The sequence below is a fragment of the Ictalurus furcatus genome, chromosome 25, assembly GCF_023375685.1.
Source record: "Ictalurus furcatus strain D&B chromosome 25, Billie_1.0, whole genome shotgun sequence".
Lineage (NCBI taxonomy): Eukaryota > Metazoa > Chordata > Actinopteri > Siluriformes > Ictaluridae > Ictalurus > Ictalurus furcatus.
Genome location: NC_071279.1, coordinates 6,640,047 through 6,657,640, shown reverse-complemented (window position 1 = coordinate 6,657,640; position 17,594 = coordinate 6,640,047). Strand labels below are relative to the sequence as shown.

At 37.8% G+C, this 17,594-nt stretch overlaps 1 protein-coding gene across 1 annotated transcript in view; it reads right to left on the bottom strand.

The window, feature by feature from the left end:
• The window catches only part of LOC128601003 (kelch-like protein 29), a 209,833-nt gene extending 195,438 nt beyond the window's left edge, over positions 1–14,395 (bottom strand). The window contains exon 1 of the mRNA XM_053613846.1: positions 14,306–14,395. The gene's annotated coding sequence lies outside the window, so the exon portion shown is untranslated. The remainder of the gene's footprint in view (positions 1–14,305) is intronic.
• Between the last annotated feature and the right edge of the window lie 3,199 nt (positions 14,396–17,594).

Below are 17,594 nucleotides of genomic sequence, written 5' to 3'. Positions count from 1 at the left end.
TCAAAAGGACTTCCAAACTTCTTCCAAGGACTTCCAAAAAACGTCCTATACATAAAACAAGACATTGACAAGGAGAGTCATGTAATCATTTTCCTACAGCTACTTGTTAAAGGTTTATGCCGTGTGACCTAAATAATAGGTTTTGGAAAGTGTGCAAACTGTGTGCACGTCAGAAAACCTGTGTTAAAAATTTATTCAGTGTGACCTCACACGGTAAAACTGCTCCTATTGAATCCACAATGATGTCTGAGATTTCATAGAGATACCCGGAGTACATTCAAGCGGGATCTCTTGTGCAAATAAGACATAACAGTAGTGTAGCTGAGGCCATATGTGCAGATGTATCATATACTCACTTTATCTGGATGTTTATTGTTTTAATTTTTGCTTGTATTACATCACAATGAGTAAAGGAAACTAACAATTCATGCATTTTTGACGCTCGCTGAACAATTTCAATTGGTTCCATCACGTTTTACTGATACCGAGCAGGGGATGTCAAGGGTGTAAAAGCAGATTTATATTGGAAAAGTGTAGTGCATATAAACAAAGTATGATATTACAGTATATTGAAAGATTTTTGATATTGTTCAAAAATCCCCTGTCTGCAGTAGAAGTTGTAGTGCGCGCGTACATGGGGTTTTTACGGTAACCGCTGGGTGCTTGGGGGATGGGGATGGAGAAGCAGCCATTTGCATGGTGGTTACTGTAAAACCCCATATTTATACACACTCCAGTTTCTACCTCAACACCATTGACCACACTGTTTGAACGTGGCTCCACTGACCAGCACAAGTGTTTTTAATCACTTTCTAATTATCATTACCATTTAAATTATTTGGAAAGTGATTTATTTTTTTACTGATGTTAACTATATACTTGCTTAATGATACCCAAGTCAAACATGCACATATATGTTTTATTTCACATTAATGAACTCAGAACATTCTCCGTTTACCTTGACAGAAACAGATACAAGAGATTGCTGATGTAATGTAACATGAGGGGGTGGAGCTTCCAGGGTTTCAGATAATATTAGAAATAGAGCTGCAACAACTAATCGATAAAATCGATAACAATCGATTATGAAAATTGTTGCCAACGAATCTCATCATCAATTAGTTGGTCTGCGTATGGCACAGGGTACATTTACTCACTATGTTACTTCTGGTTCGAAAACACGCCTCGGGGAGTAAACACTAAAGTTATACACTTACACTATGCACTGTGACTCTACCGTCTAGTGTATGAATTTTAGAAAGGTAATATCGTCTCAAAAGGAACACTAGAGGTTTTTTTTTTACTGACCGTATGTATAAGCCGTTTCCCAGTCAATGGCACATGACGTCAAACGCATGTAATGCGACACCACTAGCTTTAGCAGAATCCCAGAGTCAACGACAATACATTTATTGTTTACTGTTTGTCAACGTTACCTTTTATACCCAACATGACCTCAGTCACTATCACACGGAGGCATAAGGGAGGGGGCATTTTATATTAAATGCCAAGGAGAAGACTGTAAAAAAGTGGATCTTGTGTAGCACAGAAGACCTGTAATGGCTAATTAAAAAAGGTATGATCAAAGTAAACACAAGTAAAATAATATGTCTAAAGGCAGCGAGTAACAGAAACCACACGGTGCAGTGACCGTGAGATTTTATTATTAATTTAGGACTGTAGTTTAATTCAGTGCTTTTTTGCGCATCCATATAAAATAATGCATAAACACTTATATATAAGATAAAGGTATTTTTTATATATATATATATATATATATATATATATATATATATATATATATATATATATATATATATATATATATATATATATATATATGTATGTAAAGTTTTGTATAAGTGTTTATATTTGCAACACTCTGTTTGTGCATTTTATTTTAAATAAACGAAAAAAAACTGTACTGAAAGATTGCCCCCACACTCATTAATCGAAGAATTAATCGGCTGATTAATCGATTACGAAAATAATCATTAGTTGCAGACCTAATTAGAAACTCTCAACTGGCTCATCTGTCTTTTTTTTTTTTGGGGGGGGGGGGGGGTGAGCAAACTGCTCTTTTTGCATATTTTCGAGCGATAACTCGTAGAAGCATATACTGATGTTAAAATTTGAAGTTCCTATGCAAAATGCATAAAGGATGGCAGGTCTGTAAATAATGTCTTGGACCTAATGTGTCCTGTAGGTGGAACTTTCAGGAACAGAAATAAATAAGCAAAATGTAATTATACACGTTTAAAATAAATAAAATAAAATAAATAAAATAAATCTTTACTCGGGGGACCATGGAATTTATTTTACAGTTAAAGGTGTTCTTAGCCTCAAAAAATTTGAGAACCTGTGCTCTAGCAAAAATGATACAAACTGTGTGCCTTTTTTTTTTTTTTTTTAAGTGAAATTTTACTTTAATATTTTAATATTTGAAATTTCACTTTAATAACAAGGCTTTAATCACTCAGGATTTTTCACCCCTGAATGTATGTAAACACTGAACATATTAAGCATATGCTTTTGAGGTGTAATGATTTACAAAAAAAAATAGTAGTAGTAATTTTCCCATTTAATCTTTTAAACTGCCAAGCTATATTTCACGTCCTAAAGAATATTCTTTTCTGGGTTATTTGTCCATAGAATTAATCATCATAATATTATACATTGTATTAAAATCCCTAGAACTTTAGGTGATCGAGGTTGTATTAATGAAGAAATATATTATGGTAGATAATCATGAACAAATCATTCATTCATTCACTCAGCTTTATCCTGATCAGGTTCGCAGTGGATCCTGGAAACACTGGATTTGAGACGGAAATACACCCTGCACTATTTACACACGTTTACAGATTCATTCATAACTACAAGTAATTTGGAGTAGCCAATCTACATACTGGCATATTTTTGGGGGTGGAAGGAAGCCGGAGAAGCCGGAGGAAACTCACATCGGCACGAGGAGAATAAGGTGAAATACAGAGGCACAGCGAGTAACCTGAGCTCAGGACTGAACCAGAGCTATGTCTCAGCAATGCCTTTACATATTTTCAGTAATGTTACATAAATAGTACCTTGTAGTTAGTCACACAATAAACTGTCTAATAAACTGCCAGTTGAGTGTATAAAACATGTGTGGCTGTACCAGGAGGTGGTGGCAGTTAGGTCACATTATGTCCACTGCACACTATTATATTATAGATTACATTACACTACTCCACCGGCACAAACCAATTTGTAGAAATGATTATGTATCTCATTATATTAAATTCGCATAATATAGAAATAAATCTTGGCATGCTAACTGTAGGGGAAAAGACAATTATAGTCACCATAGATGGAGAACAATACAATAATATGATAATAGTACAAATAATACAAATACAATAAAATCCCAAATGCAGTCCCAGACTTTACGAATGTGTTTAGGACCACAGAAGGCTGGTCTTAATCTCATCAAGTTGAGTCAGGCCAAGGTTCTTTCCCTCGTGCTCCATTTGTTTGCTTATTTCACACATCACCTCTTTTTGTTCTTGCCCATAAACGCTTTTCTCAGTTCAGTTCCAGACCGCACCTCAATAACAAATAATCATGTTTACTTTGCCATAAAATCAGCAATGGTTTCCTATTATTCCTCACAAAATCATTTGCTCCCTCATTGCTTCCCACTTATACAATTCTGATCCTTCCATCTTGCTCCTAGCATTAGTTTGTACATCAGTGGATGAGACTTTTTTTTTTATATCAAAACAAACTCAAAATAAATAAACAAAACAAAAATAATGAAAACTGCATGGTCGATTTTTAACCATGAAAGCTTAATACTGAGAAACAGAAAACAAACAGAATCATGCTTTATTCAAGCATGCCAGTTGAATACAACCTGAATTATGTTTTTGGAAGAAAAAAAAAACTAAAAGTAATTTTTTTTCCCCCCAAACTCGTGCAGCCAACAGATTAGCCCGATTGTCTTCAGACACATCACTTTTAATAGCGAGCACAATTCGTTATCTAAAAGCTGCACCAGAATCTCCATTTGGTCATTATTCTACTCTGTCAACGCAACGCAGGCAATAAATCAATTTTGCAATTATCAATTAATTAGAAGCGTTATCTGGTGGATAAACTGAACTGCAGACATAATACACACGATTTAATGGCATTTCTTAATCGCAATTCTTGGCAATCACCAGAGACCAATTACCGGCCATGAGATAAAGATGAACCATTAATAATCTGTTGCTCTGTTTCACGTTCACTTCGTTTACTTAAGCAGACCTTTTTCAAAAACATGCAAACTGATTTCAAAATGACCTTGATTTTGAAAATACTGATAAAAAAAAAAAAAAATTAATTGACTTGCAAAATGAACAGAACCCGATATGCAGTGCTGCTGAGAGGTCCATTTTTTCCTGCTGTGCTTACAACATGAGCACAGAAGAAAATTAATTAATAGTACTACGGTTAAAAAAAAATAAATACAAACAACAAAAAGGTTTAATGTAATTCCATTATTAAGGTCATGGCATTTAATTATGTAATTAAAATCAGGATAGTAAACTTTTTACTGATGCTTTTTATACTAGATTTTATACTAGTATATACTATTTTGACAAATTTCCTAACAACTATTACGCAGCTATTAGGAGGTGCAGAATTATTAAACAGCATTTCTAACAGAAGCTGTGTTTTTACTGGTTCTAGGCTTTCTATTTTCGGCAGCAGATTTCATGAGTAATTACACTGCTTTCAGCTCGTCTCCAGCATGTTACTGTGAGGTGTTAGAACGAGGTTCCATTTCAGCTGAGGTTACACTCAGCGTCACACACTCTACTTCACACCACTTTCATTTCAGTGGCCTGCTTCCAGGAGCAGTGGATATGGCTCCCTTTCTCCCACGTGCACGATGTTGCTGCTGCCAGTAGCATTTCTAAATAAAAGTGGCAACATGCAATTTTCTGTACCATATTATTCTAATTCAGCATGGCAGTGCTACCAGCAACCAGATGTGCTTCCTGTCTTCCCTATTTTCAGTAGGAATAGCATAACAAGTCATGAGAAATTCATGGTGCAATTCCATTGATTACACTATGTAAATATCCATATACACTTCCAGTAAAAAAAAAAAAAAGGTTTTTCTTCCTTTTTACTCATTTAGAATAATAACAATAATCACATTAAACACTGTAGTGGTCAAAATGTTAAACCAATCAAATCGATTTTATATTTTAAATTCTCAACAGTGATGATAGATTCTGTTCTACTACTTCGCAGTCATAATAATCTTTTTTCTCCCTCTCTCCTTTCGCCGAGCCCCACACGAATTTATGGAGATACTAGAGATCCAGATCCTTTCTGCCTCTGGATGGAGCTCAAATCTTCTCTAATTCCAGACTGCTGGGACTACGGCTGCTCCTAAGGCCATACAGACTTCATATAAATAAATAATGAACTTTTTCACACTATCTGTTGTTACCCAGATGAGGATGGGTTCCCTTCTGAGTCGGGTTCCTCTCAAGGTTTCTTCCTCTTAAAACATCTTAGGGAGTTTTTCCTTGCCACCGTCGCCACTCAGCGGCTTGCTCAGTTGGGATAAATTCACACTTTTAATATCTGTATACCGTGTTGATATTTCTGTAAAGCTGCTTTGAGACAACGTCTACTGTAAAAAGCGCTATACAAATAAAATTGAATTGAATTGAATGAATCTTTGCACAGTTTTGACATCTTCTCAAGGGAACATTCCCAAATAAGCCAAGACTGCGACTCCTAAATAAAAAATAAATAAATAAAAATAAATAAAAAAAGTTTTATTTTGGGGAAACAATTTCATTTTAAGTATAACCTAAATTTTGTACATTTCTATTTTTTAAATAAAATACTTTAAGTAGGTATGATTTTCAATCATAAATATAATTATCTGGTGTGTCCAAGCTTTTGACTGCCACACACACTCACACACACTCACACACACTCACACACACTCACACACACTCACACACACTCACACACACTCACACACACTCACACACACTCACACACAGGGGTGTTAGCTGAACTGTTAATCATCCGGGGCTGAGCCCAGATTCTTCTCCAATGTTTACTCCAAAATATACTTCTGAATACTTTGCATGCTTTTTTGCTTGCATGTGAGGGTTACTTGCTTAAAAAATTTGGAAATTGGACAAAAAGGTAGATTTATCATAAAGCTTACACCTCGGGTGTTATCACTCAGTACGTTTACATTTACACTTACGTTTACATAGATTAAGACGATACTCTGATTAAGAAACTAGCACGTAAACAGCGATTATTGATGACCTTAATCCAACTAAAGTCATACTCGAAGTAAACACAAATCAAATTAAGACATGTGGAGTATTCCTATTTCAGTCGCATTATCAGAGTTTAATCACCTTAAGTTTCACCGCATTAGACGTACACACACGGCAGTGCTAAACCATTTGACGGCAAACAAGAGAGCACGGCTGCGTCTGAAACCGCGTACTTACCTGCTATATATTAGGCGATGCATGCATTTAGGCTACTATATAGACGGTAAGTACGTGGTTTGGGACGCAGCCCACGGCTTCAAGCAGTCGTCTATTTGCACGTATAGAATGATAAATAATTAACCGCACTTGAAGCTTTCGTAAAATTAAAAATGAAAAACAACCAAAACTGTATACGGTACCATAACGAAGACGATTTGTATGTCAATATGTGAAATTCTGGAGGGGACGTCGGACGGCGTGGCGCAGTGACGTAATGACGTGTGCCGTTAATTGATCTATGTTCTATAACATGTCAAACAGGAACATGAAAGGAATATTCTAAACGCGACTCATGTAAACACCTTAAGGTCAAATAATTAGATTATTACTGTCCATGTAAATGTAGTCACTGTTTGCAGAACTTTGTATGTCTAACACGAGACTAGGCTAGTTTGGTGTCGCTAGCCAATGGGAGGCACAGCTAAGCTATCACCGTATGGGTTTAGCTACTACAGAGCCATGCAAAGTACATGATCTGTCAATATTTTCTGCTCATATCATGTTCACGTAACTTATACATATTCACGAACTCATATAGACGTTCAACACACCTTGTTTTCCTGCTCAGCTTGAGAGGATGTTAGTGTTTCAGTTTCAACCCCTTTACTGGTTTAAAAAAAAAGATATCAGCATATATCCATTTTTTCTCACACTGACTGTGTGAGCTAGCGTTTGGCAGAATTGAGAGACTGTCAGCCAATAAGACACAAGTATTTCAACATATTTTCCTGTAACCGCTGTCTGATTGATCTCGCCTCCGTTCACTGAAGATACAAAATTACAGGTCTTCTTTTACTGACTGATGTTTAGCTACGTAGTGACAAACAGCTTCAAGTGGAGAATTATTCGGGGATAAAGAAAAAATTGAGGTGTTGGCTCATGTGTATGTGTATACATATTACACACACACACACACACACACACACACACACACACACATTTTATATATATATATATATATATATATATATATATATATATATATACACACACACACACACACACACAGACACATACACACCCCTTTATATACATATGAATCGAAAATGCCTAAAGTGCCTACCAGTTTGTGTTTATGTGGTAGACCTGCTACACCAGCAGCTAAAGTAGCTTGCCGGCCCATGCGGAAAATTAACACTATCCTGCTAACATAGCATTTAAAATCCCATATCCATGTTAGCGAAAATGAGCATTTTTGCAGCAGCAGTGTTCCGACAAAGACAATGCATATAAAAGTGAATTACAAGGTTTCTGTTTCAAATGCTGTGTAATGACTTCTTCACAAGGATGTAGACATGCATTTTCTCAGGGCTACCAGAGGCATTAAGTACTGCTGAAAGAAAATTATATAATGCTGAGCCAAACTAAACTACTGCTTCTAGAATTAATCTACACATTGATTTTTTTTCCCTCTCTCTTTTAATTATAAAAGATTATTCTAGTATTAATAATCAATGATCATTTTTATTCTATAGTTAGATATATACATAAATATCAGTAATATTGAATGGTTTAAAAAGTTAACATAAAACAGTACAATACAGTACAGTACAGGTATTCTTACATATAATCCCTATTATTATGCATCCCATAATTATACAAGATAATCAATTGTAATTGGCTGATTCTGATTAGGTTACATTTGCAAGAAATGTAGCCAGAAACAATTTAATTACTACATTCTCTGAATATTAAATCAGCAAACTGTCTAAGGTGTCACTATTCAAAATGAAATTAAGAATTGTTTTCTCTGAGCTGCAAAAGCAACATGAACACAGGGTCTTACTTTCCATTTATTTATTTCTTGTACCATTAAGCTTGCTTTTCTGCACTAAACAGATGTGCTACACATCCTGACCTAGAAATCAGTTCTTACAGAACCACTGACATAGATGAGTTCAACCACATTTAGAGGGAACTATATTTAATTAGTAAGAGTGACCCCAGAAAGACAGTGCACTGTGGCTAGCTTTCAGACCGTGCCGTATTTGTCCTTAGAGGCCAAGCGCATAGCTGAAAATCATAAATCATCTGCGCAAGCTTCCACCTGAGCTCGCACTTTTGCCCTAGATGGAGCTGTTATCCTTGAGGCCTGATTCAATTATTTACTTGCCAAATAAATTATTACATAATGCCCCAGTGCATAACAGGCCTCAGTATCACTTCTTTTTCCAACTACAGCTGACAGCCTGTTTCCATCTGAACTGTTCCCCAGGGGACCATAATGAGTGTCGTGCAAAAAAAAAAAAAAAAAAAAAAAAAAAAAGGAAAAAAGAAAAAAAAGGGGGGGAAATTTTTACATTATGGAAAACAGGAGAGTGTACATTCTTTTTAAAGTGAGAACCTGGCTGTATTTCTAAACTCCTGAGATAAGCTGAGATGCCCAACACCCTGCTGGGAACTTCTCACAAAATGCAACATTTATAGTGCACCCCATGCAGCTTTTCACCACGGGCATGCATCAACATTTAAACTGCATTATTCAGTAGTGCTGTTGAATTCTCAAATCTCGTTGGTCAGGTGTCGATTCATTTTCTATAACAGAAAGGCACTGACTGTAGTACCGGCTGTAATTCACATCACAGGTTTATATTAACGCACGCTGATGCTAGGAGTCGTTTCTATTGTAACGACTCATTCACGGGGACCGCAGATAAGCATGCTTTATATAACAAAGAAACGCGTCAAGCTTTCTGTAAGGAGGCATTTAATTAACATTTATGGAAGAAGTCTCCTGTGTCAGCACTTTGTAACGGAAAAGTCTTCAGGACAGAGGACTTTGCGGTTTTCTTGGTGATGTGACAAGCTGTATTCCTTTGTCTTATTAACTTCGGGAGAGGAAAAAAAAAGACAGGCCGGTGAGGGAACGGCTGTTTATAGTTGTTTTACCCTGTGTGATAACACAGGGAACTAACTTGTCTTGTGGACGTTCCACAGAATTTGTTCTTTAGTACATTCAATAATTGTAAACATGGGCCACGTATCAAATCATAGGGCTGGATGATATAACGATATAATATCGATATCGTGATAAATGATTACGTGATACACTTTTCTGAGATATCGTTGGTATGGTGATGAATTTTTTCGTACGTATTTAATAATTACTAATTAAATGGTACCGAATGGATTTGACGTTATTTTTCTTTTTTACATTTAATCTTCTTTGTCATTGTAGGCATTAAAGAAAAATAGCGTTAAACTCAGTTTAACGGTTTTTTGTTTATTTTACCACTGTTTTGCAGACCGTTTGTTAGCTAAATTATATATTCTTATAGGCATCGTGTATCGCAGAAATGTCCTCAAGTATTGTGATATGATATTTTTGTCATATCGCCCAGCCCTATCTTTGATCGTTTTCCTATTGCAGCATAATTTTGTTTTATTCATTACATATCCAAGTTAGAGAATACAGACAATTCACAGCATTTAATCCACTTGTTTTTTTTGATTCAGAAACAGCTGCGAGAAGAATTGGGTAGAATTGATGCTCTTGATATTTAAAGGCAACAGCTGTTTGCAAAGAATCCTTAATTTGCACTAAATTAGAAGTCAGCATTGCAGCATTGTATGTATCCTTGTCAGCAAAGCAAAGCAATTTTGTAATTTTGTCAACAGTATAACAGTTCCACGAGTTTGAAAAATGTCTCCGACAGAACTGTCACTCCAACCGCTGACGGAGGGATTTTTTTTGGCAATGTGGCCGCGTTTTTTTGTATTTTTTTTTTTGAGTAAATATTTTGATCAAATTGTAAACTGTGAAAGGTCGTGCAATATACCAATTTGGAAAATTTTATATCAGTACATGTCTAATGCACTACGCTGAGGTAGCTGATCATGGTTTCTCTGTGACACTGTGGACTCACAGACCTTTCTCCAGTACCTTAAAAATATAACAGTATCCAACAACATTCAAACCATGCGCTGAGCTGCAGCAACTCAGTTTAAAAATTAATGCTCTGTATGGAAATAACGTGAAAATAGTCTAAAAAAAAAATTTAAAAAAAATAAAAAGTAGAAGAAGCTAGAAGTGTGTATGACCTGAATCATGATAAATTCCTTGCCTATTAAAAATTGCCTGTAAACTGGAGTGTGGCGGTGACCATGTGCACTATGTAGTGGGAGTATTAGGGTGAAGGATCAGGCACAGATTGCCGCTCATGCTTCAGAGTCACTTAAGAGTTTCAAAATGGTGCAGTTTGCTCATGGCCTTTTGCCCCTTCTACATTAGCAAGTATATTAGTCCTTTAGTTCTGGCCAGTGTGCAGATTTTGCATATTAAATCTCAACATGTTCACTGGCATTCAGCAAGTTTGACTATCTGGCATGAGCACATACGCTATGATCCAGAATTACAGTGGGTGTAATCTTTAAATGATCCGTTTCACTACCATCTAGATGCCATGTAAAGTAGGATTTCTATTTCCTCAGCGGATTGATCAGCAAGAGTTGTTGCTTCTAATGGATCCTTGTAAGCACAGACCAGCCTGCCATATGGATTTCGAACGCTCTTTCAAATTCCCTTTAACCACGCACAAAAACCAGCGCCTTCACATTACCGAGTAGAATTATTCATTTCTTTTTCTATTTTATGCCTTAATTCTAATGAAAGACTAAGGTAGATGCCATCTTGCCTCATTACGTGACTGTTACCGAACTGGAATTAAAAAAATAGGTACGTGTTAACGTTAAAGGAGCAGTCTGTAATTTTTACAGCCCCTTGCTGTCTGCAGAATGAACCGTAACATCACTGAAATCACTAAAAATTTCAATCAGCCCCAAACTCATCTAAACACACAGGTGTTGCTCGGATTTATAGAAAAGCGGTAGAGCTGTGCAGATCTGTTCAACCTTGGAGGTCATTTCCTGACCAGAAAATAACTAATTAATTCAATAATTAAAATTAAGCAGCTCAAACACAGCCTTGAATATAACTGAATAAACAAGCTGCATCTAAAAATCAATCCATGCGTATAGTTTGTTATCAAAGAAGCATAAAGAGAGCATGAAATAATGGCCTTGATATTTAGGTTAAGGTTATATTTGCTTCTATAATATTGGTCTGGAAATGCAGCCAAGCTTATTAGAAAGCATGGCTTCGGAAAAAAACAAGGTCCATTCTAGCGGGAAGTTAGTGTTGATGTTAGTGTTAATGCAGGAATACCATTTCAGAAAAATATTGGCAGAAGACCCTCAGAGAAAATCATATTCTGTATATTCTACAATTACAATGAGATCTGAATGTTTTGCTTGTGATCAATACGGCATAACTATTCTTAAAATGCTCCCCTCAAACCCAGCGTCCACATGATGTCAGTGATGACGTCATCCTTGTTTTCAACACAAGCATCTATATGCAGCATGATATGAGCATTGTTATCTTTCCAGCAATCATGAACAATGTCCTTCTCATGACCTAAAAACACAATCAAATCGCATTACCATTTTATGAACAGAAGCAGTTTTGTATTACTCTCTCTATTTGGCTTTAAAGCTAACAGGAATATGAAAATACAATACAATACAATATAATTTAAAAAATAATAATCCTTTAAACACGTACTGCTCAAATAAGATACATTCTTAGATATTCTTAGATGATAGTCTTAGAATCACATTTAAGTCCAAGACACATTAGATGAAAATGCAGGGAATAAAGGGGATCAATCTGAGCGCTCTATATCTGCTCAATAAACAAAATAAACAGAAGAAATGTTTTAAAAAGGGATGAAACCTGACACACGAAGAGCAAATCTGTTCTCAGGCAAACTATTATTTTATTTCTCAGTAGCCATTCCTCTATGTTTTATTTGTAGTCACAGAGTTTTCATTATTTAAAAATGAGCTCAGAGCAGAAATGATTATGATCAGGTTAGTTAGACAACCAGTCTCTTTCAGCTCTGAAAACAGGAAATGCTCCTGCATGATGCACCTTACTACACAAAAAGTCTGGACATAACTGTGCAACCATGCAGAGGGAGTCGCCACCATAATTCATACAAATTCTACAAACAGTGGAGTATTAATAGATGGATGGATGGATGTGTGTGTGTTAGAGGTACACGGGTATATATGCCAGCATTACCAGGCTCTGTGGTGACTCTCACTTTAGCAGGTTCAGATCCACTGCAGTGTTCCGAGACGTCCATGCCAGAAGCCGTTAATCTTATGCGTGCCCATGTTATCTGATAGATTAGCCAATATTTTTTTTGCAGGTGTAAGATCCCTCTGCCTGCTGCTGGAAGCTCTACCAACACGACAGCAGGGCAATTCCACTGAGAGAGTTTGAGAGAGCTATACATCTGTACCTGGTCCTCTACGTGTGAAAGAACATGATAGTACAACATGAGCTAATATGACATTACAAAGATGCCAGGCCTAACACTCTGTCTTGTGTGAGACATTCTCGGTCCTTCAGCTGGTACAGTACAGACGCACTCATTACCCAGCCATCTTGAGTTCCACATGCCCATCTGGATCTTATGCTACTTTTGCTGTGCAATTAAGTGCAGTCGATCTTATTGGTGAACGCCAGAAGGGGGAAAAAAAAAAAAGCTTGAATGACAGCAGCAATGTACGTCCTTATAATGCCTGTCATCAATTGCAGAAATGAGCAGCTTTGCAACTAAAACTTACTCCTGAAAACAGCAGAGATGCATCTAGATTGTAGTCGAGGGTATAAACTAAAGTTTATGCCGATGACCAGCTAGCCAGCTAGATAAACAGCTGCCTTTGGATGAACCATCTTCAAAGATAGTGCTTTGTGTACATAAACTGGGGCAAGTGGCGTTGAAGGGGTAATGGTGGTACTACAAATGTACCCTTCGTATCTTTATATATTATATATACACATATATATATATGAGCGAGAGAGAGATTGCAGTTTTAGCTTTATAAGTATTTATGAGATAGTGACATAATAATAAGAAAGCATATTCAAATGCAAAAAAAAAAAAAAAACCAGAGCACATTAGGGATGTTCAGAACCCGGGTATTTATATACAGTATCTGCTCAGACATATTTTGAGATCCAATCTACTCTATTTTATGTGGGGAACACAAATTGTACAGGACTCAAAAGATCATAAAGCACACTACAATCACACATCTGATGTTTTGTCAAACTTGGCAAGTGAAGTTTGCATGGAATCAACTGGCTAATTTACGAAGGGGATGTGCGCATCTCGTATCAGTATCATGAGTAGGCTATAGGTTTCTGAAAATAGAAAAAATGAAATCAATGCCTATCCAGTACAGATATTTGCACTGTATATAGGCCTATTTATTCCATTGCAACCAAGTTTCACAAAGAATAAAGCCACAGTACTTTACACTGTGCATGAACTTATTTGTGGACATATTCATTTATAATTACTCATTTCTATTGGCATGTTGGCTGAATCTTGGATGAATCGCTGGATGTTGGATGAATCTCGTTTTTAGAATGAATACACAAACAAAGAGACCGGCGTCTTGGCTATCAAAATCACAACACCAAGTTTTCCTCCCTGCCGGCTGAGAGCATGATGCGCATGCGCGCCGCACTGGAGCCGCACACCCCGCGCGATTATGATGACATCTGGGGAGGATGGCACGAGCGCCGGTGCTCTTATTAAACGCCGGACAATAACTGGCACTCTAAATGAACCACACACGCCTTGTACTCAAGCCTTGGCGAACATTCTGGCAAAACATAACAAAAACAAGCACAAACTAACAGTTAATCAGGGATGTCGCCTCACCTCCTGAAGTGTTCCCGAAGCCTCTGCGCTCGTCCTTGTTTTGCTCCGTCGCTCGGGTGTGCGCGCGCTCTTCATTCAGTGCCTTTTGCTGTTTAACTGCGCGGCACAAAGTACGCCAGCATGTTCTCCGGCGCCAGTGTCTCCTGTCGCGGGTGGCTCGTGTCTGTCACACGATGCCGTGCCGAAGTTGACAGTGCCGTGGATGCGCTCCCAGGCGGAAACCTTGGAGATGCCCGAGCGAGGAAGCTTTGCTCCGTGTCTCTCGCGCGCACAGTGCGCGGTTACTTTAACTCCGGCTCCGCTCCTCCCCTCTCACGCTCTGCTCCGGGCTGCGCGCGCAGGCTGACGTCAGCGCCGCCTGCCGGCCCAAACCCGGAAGCGCAGCCGATCTGCTCTTGCGTTTTAACAGCGCCAATTAGAGGTTGTGCTGAACCAACACGAGCTTAGCCATACTTTCTCGAAGTTAGTTCGTGGAGAGAATGTTCAGAAGCACATTCCACGCGTTTAAGACGCTCTCCAAGTCGGGACAATTTTACTTAGCCTGGGCATTTTGTTTTTGTTAATGTAACTTTGAGCCTTGTGTCTATGCAGAGCCCTAACAATCCTCATCTTCTGCCAGCACCCCTGTAGCCAGACATATTAATAATAATTAAATATTAATCATGATTCAGTTGAATATAGCTGCCTCACAGCTCCAGGTTACTGGGTTCGATCATGGACTCTCTGCGTTCTCTGCGTTTTCATTCGGGTTTCCTCTGGGTTCTCTGGTTTCCTCACACCTTGCAAAAACATGCTAGTCGGTGGATTGTTTCCTTTAAATTGCCCCTAGGTGTGATTGAATGTGTGTGTGTGTGTGTGTCATAGCATTTCATTATTGAATCAAAATCCCCAGCTCACTGGTACAGTGATGGAACGTGTCAGACAGGATCAGGTTTACGTGTGTTACCGCTCATCATCATCATGGTGATGAACTCCTATTTAGGATGCATTCCCGACTTTACACTCATTGTGCGAATTACACATTGACTTTCAGGGGTCAGCTTTTTTCACTTTGCCCAGATTAACTAGTTGTTGTAATGCAGCACATGAACATAACACTTTAAATGGTATAATTCCTACAATGCTGTTCAGCTTTATGTGACGAATAGTGCCATGAATGCCTTAAAAAAGAAGTATGTACTTTCTGACAGGGATGTGCAGGACACGGGAGGGGGGCACTCGTGTGGCTCGAGCCCCTGCCCTTTTTCTAAATTATTTAAAAGTGCCCCTCTCAGCATTAATTAATAAACAATTATATTATGTAAAAAGGGTTTGAATTCGAATTAAGACGAGAGCGTGCACACAACAGTAGCAAATTAATCACAAGAAAGTCAGAGAATTTTCCAATTTATTTGTCCGACTCGAGTCTGCAGTCAGATAGTCTCATGATGCAATCACGATCCATCTTGCTTCAGCAGGCAGACAGGTATGCTGAAACCTCTAGCTCTTCTGATAACCTTTTCGTAATATTAGCAGCGTTGTATATGCTTATCGACGGTAGTTTTCAAATTGATTGAGAGGGAATGTGTTGGTAAGTACTAACTACTTAAGTTCATTACATTTCCAGACATGCAAGTGACCTTGTTATATTATATGTATGTTATATAGTCAGTAAAGGCACAATGCCTTAAAGAAATTAAAGAAAAACTGAAGAAATTGACAGCGAAAGGGACAGCTTACTTATCAACATGGGTGAAAAAAAAAAGTGAGCTAATATGAGACAGATAGTTGTAAAGATAGTTGCAACAGATAGTTGCAAAAAAGGCATCATATGTTTACAAAGAGTGATAGTCGGTGGTACACGGTGTTCTGTTCAGCCATACACCGATTGCCCTTGCGCCCTCCCCCACAGCACCGCCCCAATGTCATTTGCTTTTTTATAAAAATAAAAACCATTTAGTTCAGTTGGAGACCGTTCAACGGACGCTATAAATTGAAAGCGTCTGCTCCATTCAGCAGGAGCTGCAGAGTCGCAGCACAGAATAATAATGAGCCCACTTTTCAAGATCACAAATATAGTTATAAAATATACATATAATAACTTGCCCCTTGTTAACTAATATGGTAAATTTAGTCCTGTAGCCTAAGTGATATGGAAAAAATTGTGATATAAGATCATTGAAATCTCAATTTATCTTTTTAAAATGAAATTTAGAAGACAAAAAAATGACAAGCTCTGAGACTAAAAAGCCAGTTCATCAAGCAGTGCTGCAGTTTTATGGAAATCAGAGTGCTGCTGCCAAATGTAAATGTAATTGTGAAATTAATAGTTTTACTGACTTTACAGTAAGTGACATTCAGTAGGTGGGTCACTGCATTTGAGGATGGTAATACTGTCGTTTCTGGTTTTGTTTTATTTCATAATGTTTCAATTTTCTTTTAAAGATTCTTTGGATTCATCCATCCATCTTCTATACCGCTTATCGTTTTCAGGGTCACGGGGAAACCTGGAGCCTATCCCAGGGAGCATCGGGCACAAGGCGGGGTACACCCTGGACAGGGTGATAATCCATCGCAGGGCACACAATCACATACACACTCACACACCCATTCATACACTACGGACACTTTAGACACGCCAATCAGCCTACCATGCATGTCTTTGGACTGGGGGAGGAAACCTGAGTACCCGGAGGAAACCCCCGCAACACGGGGAGAACATGCAAACTCCGCACACACAGAGCCACGGGAATCGAACCCTCGACACTGGTGGTGTGAGGCAAACGTGCTAATCACTAAGCCACCTTGCGCCCCTTTGGATTCACTAAAAGTTGCGGTTTTGTTGTAATTATTTCTATGAATGTAAAAATAAAATACCATTAGGTTATATTAGTAGTGTCATTCTCATAATCATTAATGTGACCACACACAGTCTGTTTACAATGTCAACCAGGGTGATAATAATATGTAGTTAAATTAAATTTAGTAAAGTTGTTAAAGGTGTCAAATTAGCTCTTTGGTGATGTAGCCCTTTTTTCTTTCTTTCTTTTTTACATTTGAGCCCCTGTGTCATGTATCAAGAAACTCTGGACTCCACTTCCCATCAGCCACTGCACTGCACTAACTGTCACATGACCACCTGCACCTGACTCACGTTTTGTTAATGAGCACTCGTGTGTGTATATATAGTCCTTGTCTGCACTGTTTGCTTGTCTTTCGTTGTCCTAGACTCTTGTTGTTTATGTCTCGGTGTTTTGTTTCATGCCACAGTGTTATACCAAGTTGTCTTAGTGTCTTTGTCTCATAGTAT